Below are 12,560 nucleotides of genomic sequence, written 5' to 3'. Positions count from 1 at the left end.
AAATATGCTACCGATCATTGCTGTAACGGTTCACTGGGTGGATGAGCTTTGGAATGAACATGATGCCTTGTTAGGTTTATGTATTTGCCCGAAAACTATATAGGGTTAAATAATGTAATGATTTTTTGAAACTACTTAACGAACGTGAAATAAAAAAAAATTTCATAAAAAAACATTTCACTTACAAAGTGAGTAGGTACGTTATATTAATGGCTTATTTCAACTTAAAGTAATCTCGAATTTTTTCATTCTATGTCGCTTTTTCGACTTCCTATTAATTCTTCAATGATGACAAAGACTTGAAATTTTGAAAGAATGGTACGAATTTTTGTATGGTTATCATTTTATTTTTCAAACATTTTTATATCAATGTTTATAAGGAATACATAACTTATTGATTTAAGGATTTAATGACCGAGCCAAAAGATTATAATTAAAAGTTTTATAAAAGACTGATACTTCATGGAATTAAAAACATTTTATTTACAATTTGAAGCTTTCGGACCGCGGTCCTTCCTCAGCTAGTCAATAATACATTTTAAAGTTCAATTACATTTTTAACGTTACAATGTTACCCCTGGTGTCCAACGTAAATGCGATGAAAATTACATTGGTCAAACGAAAAGAGAAGCAAAAAAACGAAGGAATGAACATAAATACAGTGTCAAGAAAGGAGATCAAAAAAACGGATTAGCGGTACATGTAACCAACAAAAAAACGCATGAAATAGATTGGGACTCAACAAGGGTTTTGTGTCAAGAGGTGGGTTGGTATAAAAGATGTTTTAAAGGGGCGGTATACATTAGGGATAGATAGGGCTCGGAATCGGATATCCATTATCTTTTGTTATACATATTTTAGTTGATAATTTGTTAACAAATGTTTGGTTTTAAAAAACCAATCCGCTATCTTTAACTTAGATTAAACGAATTTCGGATAAAGACTGAATAATGTTATATTTTAGGGTTCTTATTCGTAAATATTATCTTTCGAATAAACGCTAAATCCTTTATATTATCTATAGATACGACGTTTTTACGTTTTATCAAGAGATACAATTTATAGATAAACAAATAAATCGTATAATTTATTCATTTATCCGAATTAACGCCCGTCAAAATAAAATCGTATCTAGAAGACAAGTCTATTTCCTTGTGTAGTAAAATTTTACACGTTTGAACATTGTACTTCAAAATAACGACGCAGCGATATCTATTTGAAAAGTTTTTACTTTTTAGGCGTGTTCGTGAATAGAATCCGAAGTTATATATATACAATCTCACTTGAAATACCGTTGGGAATACTGTAACCGTAAACACTTCACGAATTATAGGCCTGTAATGCTGCCTAGGGTATTAGCCTAGCTAATTTTATTATTATTATTATTATTATTATTATTATTATTATTATTATTATTATTATTATTATTATTATTATTATTATTATTGTTATTATTATTATTATTACTATTATTATTACTTAAGATTACCTGAGACCAGGTAAGCATTTATTTATTTCTTTTTTATTATTATTATTATTATTATTATTATTATTATTATTATTATTTATTATTATTATTATTATTATTTCAAATTGTTGTAAGAGCCGACCAAAACGGAGTTGACCTGTCAATGGCGTAGGCAAGATGGTCTTGAAACTGATTTGCAGACAGCTTTGACCGTACTAAATTTTTGACACATTTCACTTCCTATCCCACAAATTTAACAAATAAAAACAGCTTTGGTTTAATTAAGTTCACTTGTTACGGGTTTTTGACCAACAAAGTAGCGTATTCGTGATTTATTTTCGAAGGAATTGTTCCACGAAATCGTTCTACGTTACTTTGCATTCATTTACGGACTTAAAAGCATTTAAATCGAAAGACTTATCAGTACCCTCACCCACAAAATTTAAAATCCGTCGTGGACCCGTCATTTAAAAAAAAGCTACACCCAACTCGGGAAGATGCCAAGCTCACATGACGATTACCCAAGCAGGGCCGTAGCTAGACAGGGCCGTCGTCTCGACTGTCACTAGCGTGTTAGGGTCTAGGGACGCCAAAATTTATATAGGCGTCGCCAAATTTTGCCTCGCCCCGAGCACAATTTTTGCTAGTTGCGGCCTTATACTCAAGGGTAATATCGAATATGGTTATAGAATAAGTCATCTCTCAAACAAGTTTTGGAATATATAAAGGTCAGTAAATTTAAATACAGTACAGAAAATTAATTGACAATTAGCTCAGTGCAATGTAATGCGAATTTAAGCCGCATTCACACGAGCCCTCGGAAACGTCGCGAGCGGTCCGGGAACGTTTTGAACACGCCGTGTGAACAGTCACCGCTTTGCGCGCAAACGTTTCAGATCCCATCCGCTAAACCGCTTCGTCGAGCAGTTTGGCAACGCTTCGTGACGTCATCGTGCGGGCTTTCGCGTACCACGTGACCATCAAATCGCACTCAAAACAGAACTCGTAAACAACGCGTTTATAAAACGGTTCAAATCGCTGTGAATTTGACACGATGCTAAACGTTTTTGAGGGTACGTATGAACGCGGCTTTAGTCACTGGGTAAATTAGTTTGAGGCATACTTCTTAGTTTGACAATTGTTCGCTTCTGGTAGTTTTTTTTTGTAATTCAATTTACCCGTATCCCATGCTAGGGGCAAAACTAAGGTCAGCCATTTGAACCCAATTCGGTTGTGGTGACGTTCAACTTTGGTGATTGGATCCCAAATCGACCGGTTCGTAGGAACCTTGCCAGAAATATTAATTTTAAGTGAGATTCTAAGCTATTTTTGACCGTATATAATTATTTGGCTCCAAAATTATTAAAAAGTCAGACTCAAAATGTTTATATATTTAGATCAAGAAGAGGACTAGAATTTCCACAGCACCAAGATTTTTAAACTGCGCTCCCTAGCGGTGAAGTTAGCTTACCATAATTAGCACCGGACTTTATTTGGTACCCTTCAATAGCCTCTAAAGACGTCATTAAAAAGGGAAAAAAATACATGTATACATTCTTGGGTCTATAATTTCTTTTAGGGTCCACTAAGATAATATTTTAGAACGCAGTTTATTTCACAACAAGCGAGTGGGAAATCAATAGTTTTTCGAGCGTTTCTCAGATCATATTCCCTTTTCCCCAATGATGAGGAAACCCATGAATGTTGATTTTTTTCCATGTGTTAACGTTGCTATGGATTATTCCTGTATTTTATCCCATTCCGTGAAATTAATTTTTATTTAAAATTATATAAAGTATGTTTAAAAAGAACCTCGCATCGTAGCCAAGGATGTATCCTGACGGAGGTCTTACTTATTTTACTTAGACACGCCCTCCCCCGGCTATCAGAATTTTACAGTGGGTTTCAACCCACAAAGTCGCACCCCTCTTAAACCTGCGTTTGATCTTAGCTGAATTACAGATGTAAATTTACCATATACCGCGAGAAAAAAGAAAAAAATTCAATATTTCAGATTTATTCTTGAAAGATTTTTTTACAATAGCTCGATTATTTTGCCTCCACCATGATTTTAAACACATACAAGCTGAAATCGTCTCAGGTTTCATTGAGGCTCGCTTGTTGGAAACTAAGTTTGCACCACCAGAAAATATTCTCTCTGAAGCAACAGATGACCCTTGAATACAAAGGTAATCCTTCGCCATTTGGCTGACAACCGGATAATGGGCTTGGTTGTCCTATAACGATGCTAAATGGTTTACTATTATTCCAAAAGGGAGCACTCGCAAAAAAAAAAAAATATTACCTTCCACCATTGAAGTTTATTTGTATCGGGGGGTAGTAAATCGATCTTTTAAATATTTTATAATTTCCGCACCTTTTACTAATTTTCTGGATCTCTTAGGGTAAATGGTATGTAATTCGTCCGATTCATCGGGCTGCATTGTTATTGTTGCTTCGTCTCTATTGTCGTAATATTCATTGAATACGTTGAGCACCGTTTCTTTTATATTTTTCAATTCTGCTTTTTTACAGTGCTCTTTGAAATAATCCATCTTTAATGTGGGATCTAAAACTGTAAATACGCGTTAAGAAAATCTCATTACATTAATTGATTATTATTGAAATTGCAAATATATTTTTATATCCAAACATTTGGCTATGAATTATTCCAATTTCGAATCCAAAAACCAGGGAAAACCTTTCCTCGAATAAATTTTAAAAATTGACCAGATATGCGCATATTTGCCTAGCTCTGAAAACACACTAAATAACTCTTACCTACAGCAATCCAGTTTGCTTCCGTATCGGGCAACTCTTTATATTCTTGCAATTTCTGATGGGCTAGAACGCAAGCTTCTTTGATAGGCCCGTCGTTGCTATCAATTGCCAATTGAAGCTTTAGTAAAAGCCAATGATATATTGGCATTACTAATGAAATTGTTGGATACGATACGGAAGATATCTTCGTAGTGGCGAGATTGAAGTCCTTGAAAACCATTTCGTAACTTTTTAGTTTAGATTTACGAATAAAAAGGTGCGTAAAAATGCTCCGACTAGGCATTTATATCGAAAACTATTTTGGATAGTGCTTTGACATTTTCAAGGTATAATAATTTATTTGGAAACGTTTGAAATCCTAAAATTCAAAATTAAAATAACAATATTTCAGTTATAAAACTCGTCTTTTTAGTCAATACCGCATTTCTATGTTGGAGAGTTTAATAAGGAGACGGGTTGTTGAAATTGAAAAGTAACCGCTATTGCGTTATTCAATGTAATTTTTTAAGTACCGCCATATACGCTACAATATAAAAAAAAGAGCTGATGCTACAACGCCGATATTAAGGATTTGTTGTTTCGTCGCTCGACAAAGAGACTAAAACCGCGTTCACACGTATACCTCGAAACCGCTTTGAATCACTTTAAAAAGGTTTCTGGAAAGTGTGAACGCGTGAAAATCCAGTAATAAAGCGCACCAAAGCGCTTTGAAGTGATTTCGAGGTGTATACGTGACCGATACTTAATATTTATAAAAGGGCGTAAAATTCAAAGCGGCTCGAGGAGGGATGCGACCAACGAAAGCTACGCCACTGTTTAAAAATATTTTTTGGATCGAACACACTATTTGTACGTCTTCAAGTATTCTCTACATTTTACCTATTGTCATTTTCGGTCCAATATATATCAGTAATAAATTAAATGTTTCTAAATCATGAAATATTTTCATTTTATATCTGAAATTTAGGAATTAAATATTTCCCAACTAAATATTTATAACCTGATAACTTTAAAAAGTTGCATCTAAATACCTTTTGGATAAAAACCTTTGGTCAGAGCAATTTTGGAAAACAACCCTACCTTTAACACAGCCACCAAACCCGTTTCGCTTTCCCAAGTTGTAGTTTTGCAAATCATTTTCAGATTTCAATAGAGCTTGAAGTGGCTATAGTATAAAAAACAAATTCTATTTGTCAAGCCGTACAAGGAAACTGATTCCTTTAAGTGACTAAAAAAATTACGGTTACTGCAAAGATAAAAACGTGTACAATAAATTTGTAATTGTGTTGAGGTTACAACGTTGCCTTTCCATGTACCATCAACAAGCCTACACATTTTTGTCTTATTTACTTTCACAAATTATCGTACAAAATCGGCGGAGCGTTAGTTTTTCAGTGCGTTCACCCATTATGACTACTATTGGACCACAGAGGCGGAAACGGGACGACAAATTACTTATCCCTTTATTTGAGTAGAACGTAAGTTGTATAAATTCAATATACTCGCCTGTTTTAAACGAAGAGCTCTTTCGAGCATCATGTACGTCGAGTTCCAACGGGTCTTTACATCTAAAATCAAGCTGACGTCTCCCAACCCAAATGAATCAACCAACCGCCTAAAAGCCTCTTCTTTTACATTTGAGAAGCGTACCTTTACAATCGCTGCCCTTATCTGTAAACATTAAGATTTTAGAACTTTCATAGTTCGAGACAACTACGCTACTTAAAACCTTAAATGATGAGATAAGTATTTAAAAAAATAGGTCGTTAAAGGTGGCGAAATATACTTATTATATATTTGTGGTTTTGGTATTTCAAGATGAAGCCGATAGTTGTTATATGGATAATATTGCCACCAAAGTTAATTACTACAAGAGATTGAGTACTAAATGTGTGCTTTAAACAAAAGACTTTTACGTCAGCCTAACTCAAAGTGTCCAACAGCTTATTGAAGTACTTTACCTTAGCTACCGTGTTACCAATGTCGGAGTCAGTTTTTTGCACCTCGAAATCGTCAGGTCCATATTCGTCATCGTTATTTGGCTTCGGTTTGGATTTAAGGTGCTCTAGTATTGCCGTTACAGAAAGATGAAGCACGTGTGCAATGCAACGAATTTGATTTTGCGTTCGATATCGAAAACCTAGGTTTTCGCTTCTTTTGTTAAGGTCTTTCAAAAAAGTCTCATTATTAGAAACGTTATCCATTGTGATTGCTAACACCTGCGAATGACCAAAGCAATCGTATGACCATAAGCGAAATAATATAATAAGTATTGCTTTAATGCTTTTTTCTAACCAAACGCCTTTGCGACACTGATACTCTCTTCAAGGTGCGACTTGAACTTTGATTATACCGTCCATAGTGAATGATTTTGTTAAGCACTTTAAGCCAAATATCGTAGAGCACGTCCTGGAGTCGCGACGGACTACGGCAGTGGGGCTTAGGAAGGCTGGAACCCCGGGGCGGAAATGTCTCGTAACACCCCCATCCCATATTAATTTAAATTTTCAATTTAATATTAAACTTTTTACGTAAAGCTAATAGCACCCCCAGCTACCCTGGAATCCGGGACGGACCACCTTCTCGTCCCTCCTTACGCCGCCACTGGACTGTCTTTATTTTAGAGCACACGTGCCAAAAAAACATACATGTAAGTTCATGCCGCCGAGAAATACCCTCTTTTTTAATATTTTTATCATTTCAGCCTAATATTCCCCGTGCTTATCAAAGAAGGAAATTAAGGGGATGGAATGGATACTTTACCTTCCCCTGTACTAGCCATGATGTCACGGGGGGAATATGAAACGTGAAGAATGTTGTTTCAGTCGTACGCCTATTGTCAAATGGTACCATGGGCGTTTTAAATAATTTGCTCCAGCCTAGTTATCGGCGGCTTCAAAATTCTCAGTATCTACTCCTTCCCTTAATCTTCTTTGCTATTGTAAACATGATATTTTGGCTTAGGCGGAATGCTCGCATTTCTAGACACTAGGGGGATCTGTGCTGATAAACCATCTTGATTGCGAAATAACTATTAAAAATCATTTTCGTTGTTAATATTGTTAATTATAAAACTTAAGAGTCGCGATGTTACTTCTGGTGGTAGGCTTAACGCGGTAAATGTACAAAAGCACTAAATTGTTTAATAAAACCTAGGAATTGTCACAAAATAGTGATTTTAAAAACTTCCAAACTAAATATAAAAATGCACTTGTAAGGAAATTTATATTCAGTAGAATTAAACCAACTAAAGTTTTGGACGCGCTATTTGTTATGCATAAATGCGACCGAAACCAGTCTGGTAATAATATTTTAATTTAAAGAACCCAGTTTGAAGACATTTTAAAAATCACGGTTATTTCTTTAAATAAGGAACTATTGTAGAACTTAATTAAAAACTTCTATTCAGAGTATAAATTGATTTATGTACAAAGCCAAGGAGAGTGCTTTGTAATTTCCATTCCTCACATATCCAATGAGCCGTTACGCCTATAAATGGAAAACGATTTGGCGATGTCCAGCCGTCCAACGTAAATGATATTTGACTAGAAACGCTCTACACCAAGGAAATAAAGTAATTACCAAAAATTAAGTAGTACATTTAACTATCAACCTATATGTTTTTTTTTTGGAATCCTTGAGAATCAAGAATGACGCGCTTATATATATGATAGTATTATAGGTAACAAACATAAGTATGACACTTCCTATTCATTCAATGCTAATTTTATAATGATAGTCACGTTGTCATTGGCAAAACAATCGTCCGTGAATTGCTCTAGTCTTTGTAATATGCGAGGTAACGAAACTACAGATAAAGCCCCTTGAAAATTAAATAATTTAAAAGTAATAACACTTTGATAAATTTATATCCCGACTTAATTATTCATAGTAATGTTAACTATTATAAACATTCGCTTAATTTCAGAAGGTAGTTACTTTAGAATTTGAAAAAAAAAACTGGTTTTCGCCCGTATTGATTCAGAAACTGGAAGCTATTTTTCCCACGGATATAGTAAGAAAGGGCGTGTTTTCTTTTTCAAAACTTTCAATTACGCAATCACTTTACGACAGACTATCATAAGCCGAAATCATTTAGCGTCATACTTATAGTTATTAAGTTGCTTACGATAGTATGCGGATGTTAACTAACTGATTTCTGCTATTCGGGATACTTATCTGTACATCTACCCTTCCCATTTAAAAGTATACGGGCTTGATATGGTAAAATTTGGTTTTGTCACCCCAACAAATACGACACTTTTTGGTACATTATTTTTTTTTTAAATAATGCTTTACCTACCTTGAAAATATCAGAAACTTTTTCTCTTTCCATGGCGTGTAATTTCAGAATTTCAGTCTTTACAGTTTTAGCACTAAGCTTTAAACTTGTGGCCACTCCGGTATTAATTGGATTGATTGAAAGAACAAGATTTTGGAACAAAGGGTCTTCGGCTACGTCGAACGGCTTATCTTTAAGGATAATCCACTATATAAGTTAATTTTGGCATTATGCAGGGCAATGGGATCCGGCTAGAAAAGAATGGTACACCAGGATCAGTACCAAATTAGCACAGTGAAGTGCATTTCGAAATATGATGCCGAAATTTACAATTGAATAGTTCAAAGTTAAAGGGTAACGCAAGTTGGCGGGGGGAAACGTAGTTGAAGTCGTTTGTATTGTGAAAACGATGTACACACCGAAGGTAAGAAAAAAAGAAACAGCAACGTGCTTTTCAAGACATCCGCCCGCCAAGTTGCGTTACCCTTTAAAATAGGATTTTTGTCTAGTCCCTGAATTTTAGATTTTCATTATCACTTAAGTCAAAAGCGTGAACTAATTACTATTGACACTACAAAATCTAACTTTTCAGTTAACAATTTTGTCACTACCAATAAATTTTCTTTGTGGTGCCTACCTAACCTATTTCTACTCTTACGGTTAAGTGGCGTGGTCAGAAATTTGACAACCCGGAGGTCGAACTATGTGAAAGCTAAGTGGGTGAATATTTAGTACACTAAAAAGGTAAAACCAAGGAAATCCCACATATCTACGCCACTGGGCTTAGTCTACTTGGTCTGATGGTAAGTAAACTATTTAAGTAAATAAGCCATCTAATACATTAATAGTAAGCAAAAGGAAGGAAAGAGTGAAATCTACAAGCTAGTACTTGACGCTACTATAAGAAAATTAACAACAATTATCCCCTAACTGAATTTCAGAGTATCCCAGGTTTAGTTCGGCACAGAGATCCCGAGTTCCTAAAGCACGCTCAAGCTAAAACATACTACTACCAAAGACAATAAAACACTTTTAAGTTCGGTGGCACATCCAATTCTGTGTCAGTGTCGTAAAAAGGTTCCGTCGGAAAAATTGCATTAACATCTCAGAAAGTGTCACACTTACAATTGTAAGTTTTTAATTACTTACGGTGCTACTATACACTGCTTTACTCGTGAAATTTGCCGTATTCTTACAACGCATTCGCCGTTCTTATTATAATTTAAACTTTCCTCCCTTATATGTGGTGCAAACGATCACTTCGTCATATCCTCTTATTTCCCCAAGCTTAAGGGTATAGCATTGGAATGACGCTCAACCCCAGATAAGGACCGTAGAAAAGTTTTAACCCACTCACTTTCGGAGTTGATTTTTTGTCCATTTGCGCCAGTGTTTTTGTTTTCGCAATACCATGATTCGAATATAAAGCTTACCCTTGATAACTCAGCAGCGCCGAGATACTGAGGATGTTTCTTTTCAATATGATATTTCATGTTTCCGGTACTGATAGCCGAGTTTGATCCTTGTGAATATGACGTGCTTGTTAAATAAATTCAGATTAAAATTATTTATCAAATTAAGTGCGAGGGTATACGATTTACTTACTTATCACAGTAACGACACTGGGCCACTTTAATATTGGAGCTACCATCATCGGAGTGTCTATACGAGACAGTGTAGTGTTTCCAAACGTCACTTCGGGGAACAAAACGTTTCCCAGGTCGCGTACTGCTTTCACCGTCTGCCATGACTACTTAATTAAACTTTATTACCGGCTACCACGACTTATATATGGTCTCGGAAAAGCTACGTCAACCCACGTTAACCATTCGGATAACGAATAAAGATTAAATATGCAAACAAAACACCATATTTAACGGATTTAAAATTTATCTTTAAATAAAAAATACCATTTCGGAAACGAATAAGTTATACTATTAAGTTTTTTATCCAAAAAAATAGGTCTACTATATTTATTGGATAATTTATTTAATTAACAATTTATAGATAAACAAACTGGTTGATAACCACTCTTAATTAATGTTTTATCGATTTTTATCTATGAATAAATGGACTTTGTTTATTCGAAAATGTGTTAATCATTTGTTTGAAATATTTGTCAATAAAAGGGGTGGAAATGTAAACGTATAAAGTTATAAGTTACGCTTCAGATTTCGAATATATTTATTTGCGAATAAAGAAGGTCTATTTTATCCGAATGGATATAATATTATACAAAGTGAATAGACTTTATCCAATCAACAAAAGTTACAGGAATTCCGAGCTCTAGGGATAGAGGGGGTTTAAATTTAGATAAAGGGTCGGTAAATATTGAAGGGTGGGGAGGTTTCAAATTAAAAAAATTAAAAAAAAAATTAAATATACGTTGGACACCAAGGGTAACATTGTAACGTTAAAAATGTAATTGAACTTTAAAATGTATTATTGACTAGCTGAGGAAGGACCGCGGTCCGAAAGCTTCAAATTGTAAATAAAATGTTTTTAATTCCATGAAGTATCAGTCTTTTATAAAACTTTTAATTATTGAAAAATAACCATGGAACATAATTTTAAAATTTATAACAAAAGAATATAGTTTCAACCCCACTTCTCGATTCTTTGACGAGTGAGATTTTGGACAGCTTGAGCAACAACTCGAACTGTTCTTTATTTTGTACCTTTCGTGGCTCATTGCTACGTGCACCTTATTCTCAGATAGAACCGACTAAGCTGTACCTCATGAAAAAAATCAAGAGTGCTGATGAAGTAGGTAAACTGAAATTTTCGCAAGAGAAAATCAAATCTCTGGTCTCAGTCGTTCAATATCTGAGTACTTGTAGAATGGGTATCGATTATATTGACTGATTAACCTCATTAGGCTGCGACGAAACACCCATTACTTGTTACCTACGAAAATGTCCCTTTAATAGCACAAAGCCAACTTTCATGTCTTACCAATTCCTTTTGCACTGAATTCTGCTATAGAGCCATCCTGCTGATAGCCGAATAAATAATGGTTAAAATATAAATAAACAGCTGACAGATTTATTTCTTACTAATAATTGATATTATGAAAACGACTAAGATATATTGTTAATTTCAAGTAATCATCGAATAATTTATGGTTGATTATTTAACTAGTGAAATAAAAAATCCCGTTTTAGGGAAGGACATCCATTTCTGTGGTACCCTAAGCGCCCCAAGTTAACTCGTGACACTGACTACTTTGAAAATTACTATATGTAAAACTATCAATGTTTGCAAATTATTTTCCACTATCTTATAAAGATTCGCTTCCCCCGTGGGTTCGGTATTTAAAAATTTCTAAGATATTTTTCCCGCGTTGATAGTAGACATTTTAGGATGGCTCTTCCGAAATGAACGCGTTATCCCATCCTGGTTGTCAACTCCACGCGGCACCCAAAGGGCCACGAAGAAACAAAAGAACACTCAGTGGTACTTAATGTTTTTAGGACTTTATTTGAGCTCCCTTATGTCTTTCACTACAATGTAAATAGCCCGTATATGTTCAATCCCCTGAATGTGTACTATTTTACTCGCTTCCAAAATAAGCTTTAGACTAAGTTCGTAATTATCGTATTTTAACTTCATAATTAATATTAAATTTATCTTTTAGTACTCTCAGATTCTCGTTTTCAGTTTAATATAAGCCTAAATATACTTATTCATTAGAAAATTCTGGCCAATGTTCTAAAACCAGTTAAAAAGGGTCTGTAACACTCTTTGAAGATGATTTTTAGTTTCGGCTTGGAAGAGGTTCCCCGTAGGTCTGTGAGGTAGGGACACTCACTCAGTATGTCAGTTCTGAGTCGGGACTAATGTAATGTCACATATAGCAAAATTTACTCTAAAATTATTTTAGGGTGCACTAGTAATACTTGTTTTTTACTGTTATAATAAACGTATGCTACATTTTCTAGAGGTAAAGCTTTAAGTAAATAAATACGCTTAAATTTCATTTTATTTTACTATTGCTAGTACTTATGTAATTTTTAGGGTGATGTCTTA

This window comes from Leiobunum rupestre, chromosome 2 (genome assembly GCF_980474605.1).
Source record: "Leiobunum rupestre chromosome 2, qqLeiRupe1.1.hap1, whole genome shotgun sequence".
In the NCBI taxonomy this organism is placed as follows: Eukaryota; Metazoa; Arthropoda; class Arachnida; order Opiliones; family Sclerosomatidae; genus Leiobunum; species Leiobunum rupestre.
The sequence above is the reverse complement of the archived record's forward strand: the minus strand, read 5'-3'. Positions refer to the sequence as shown.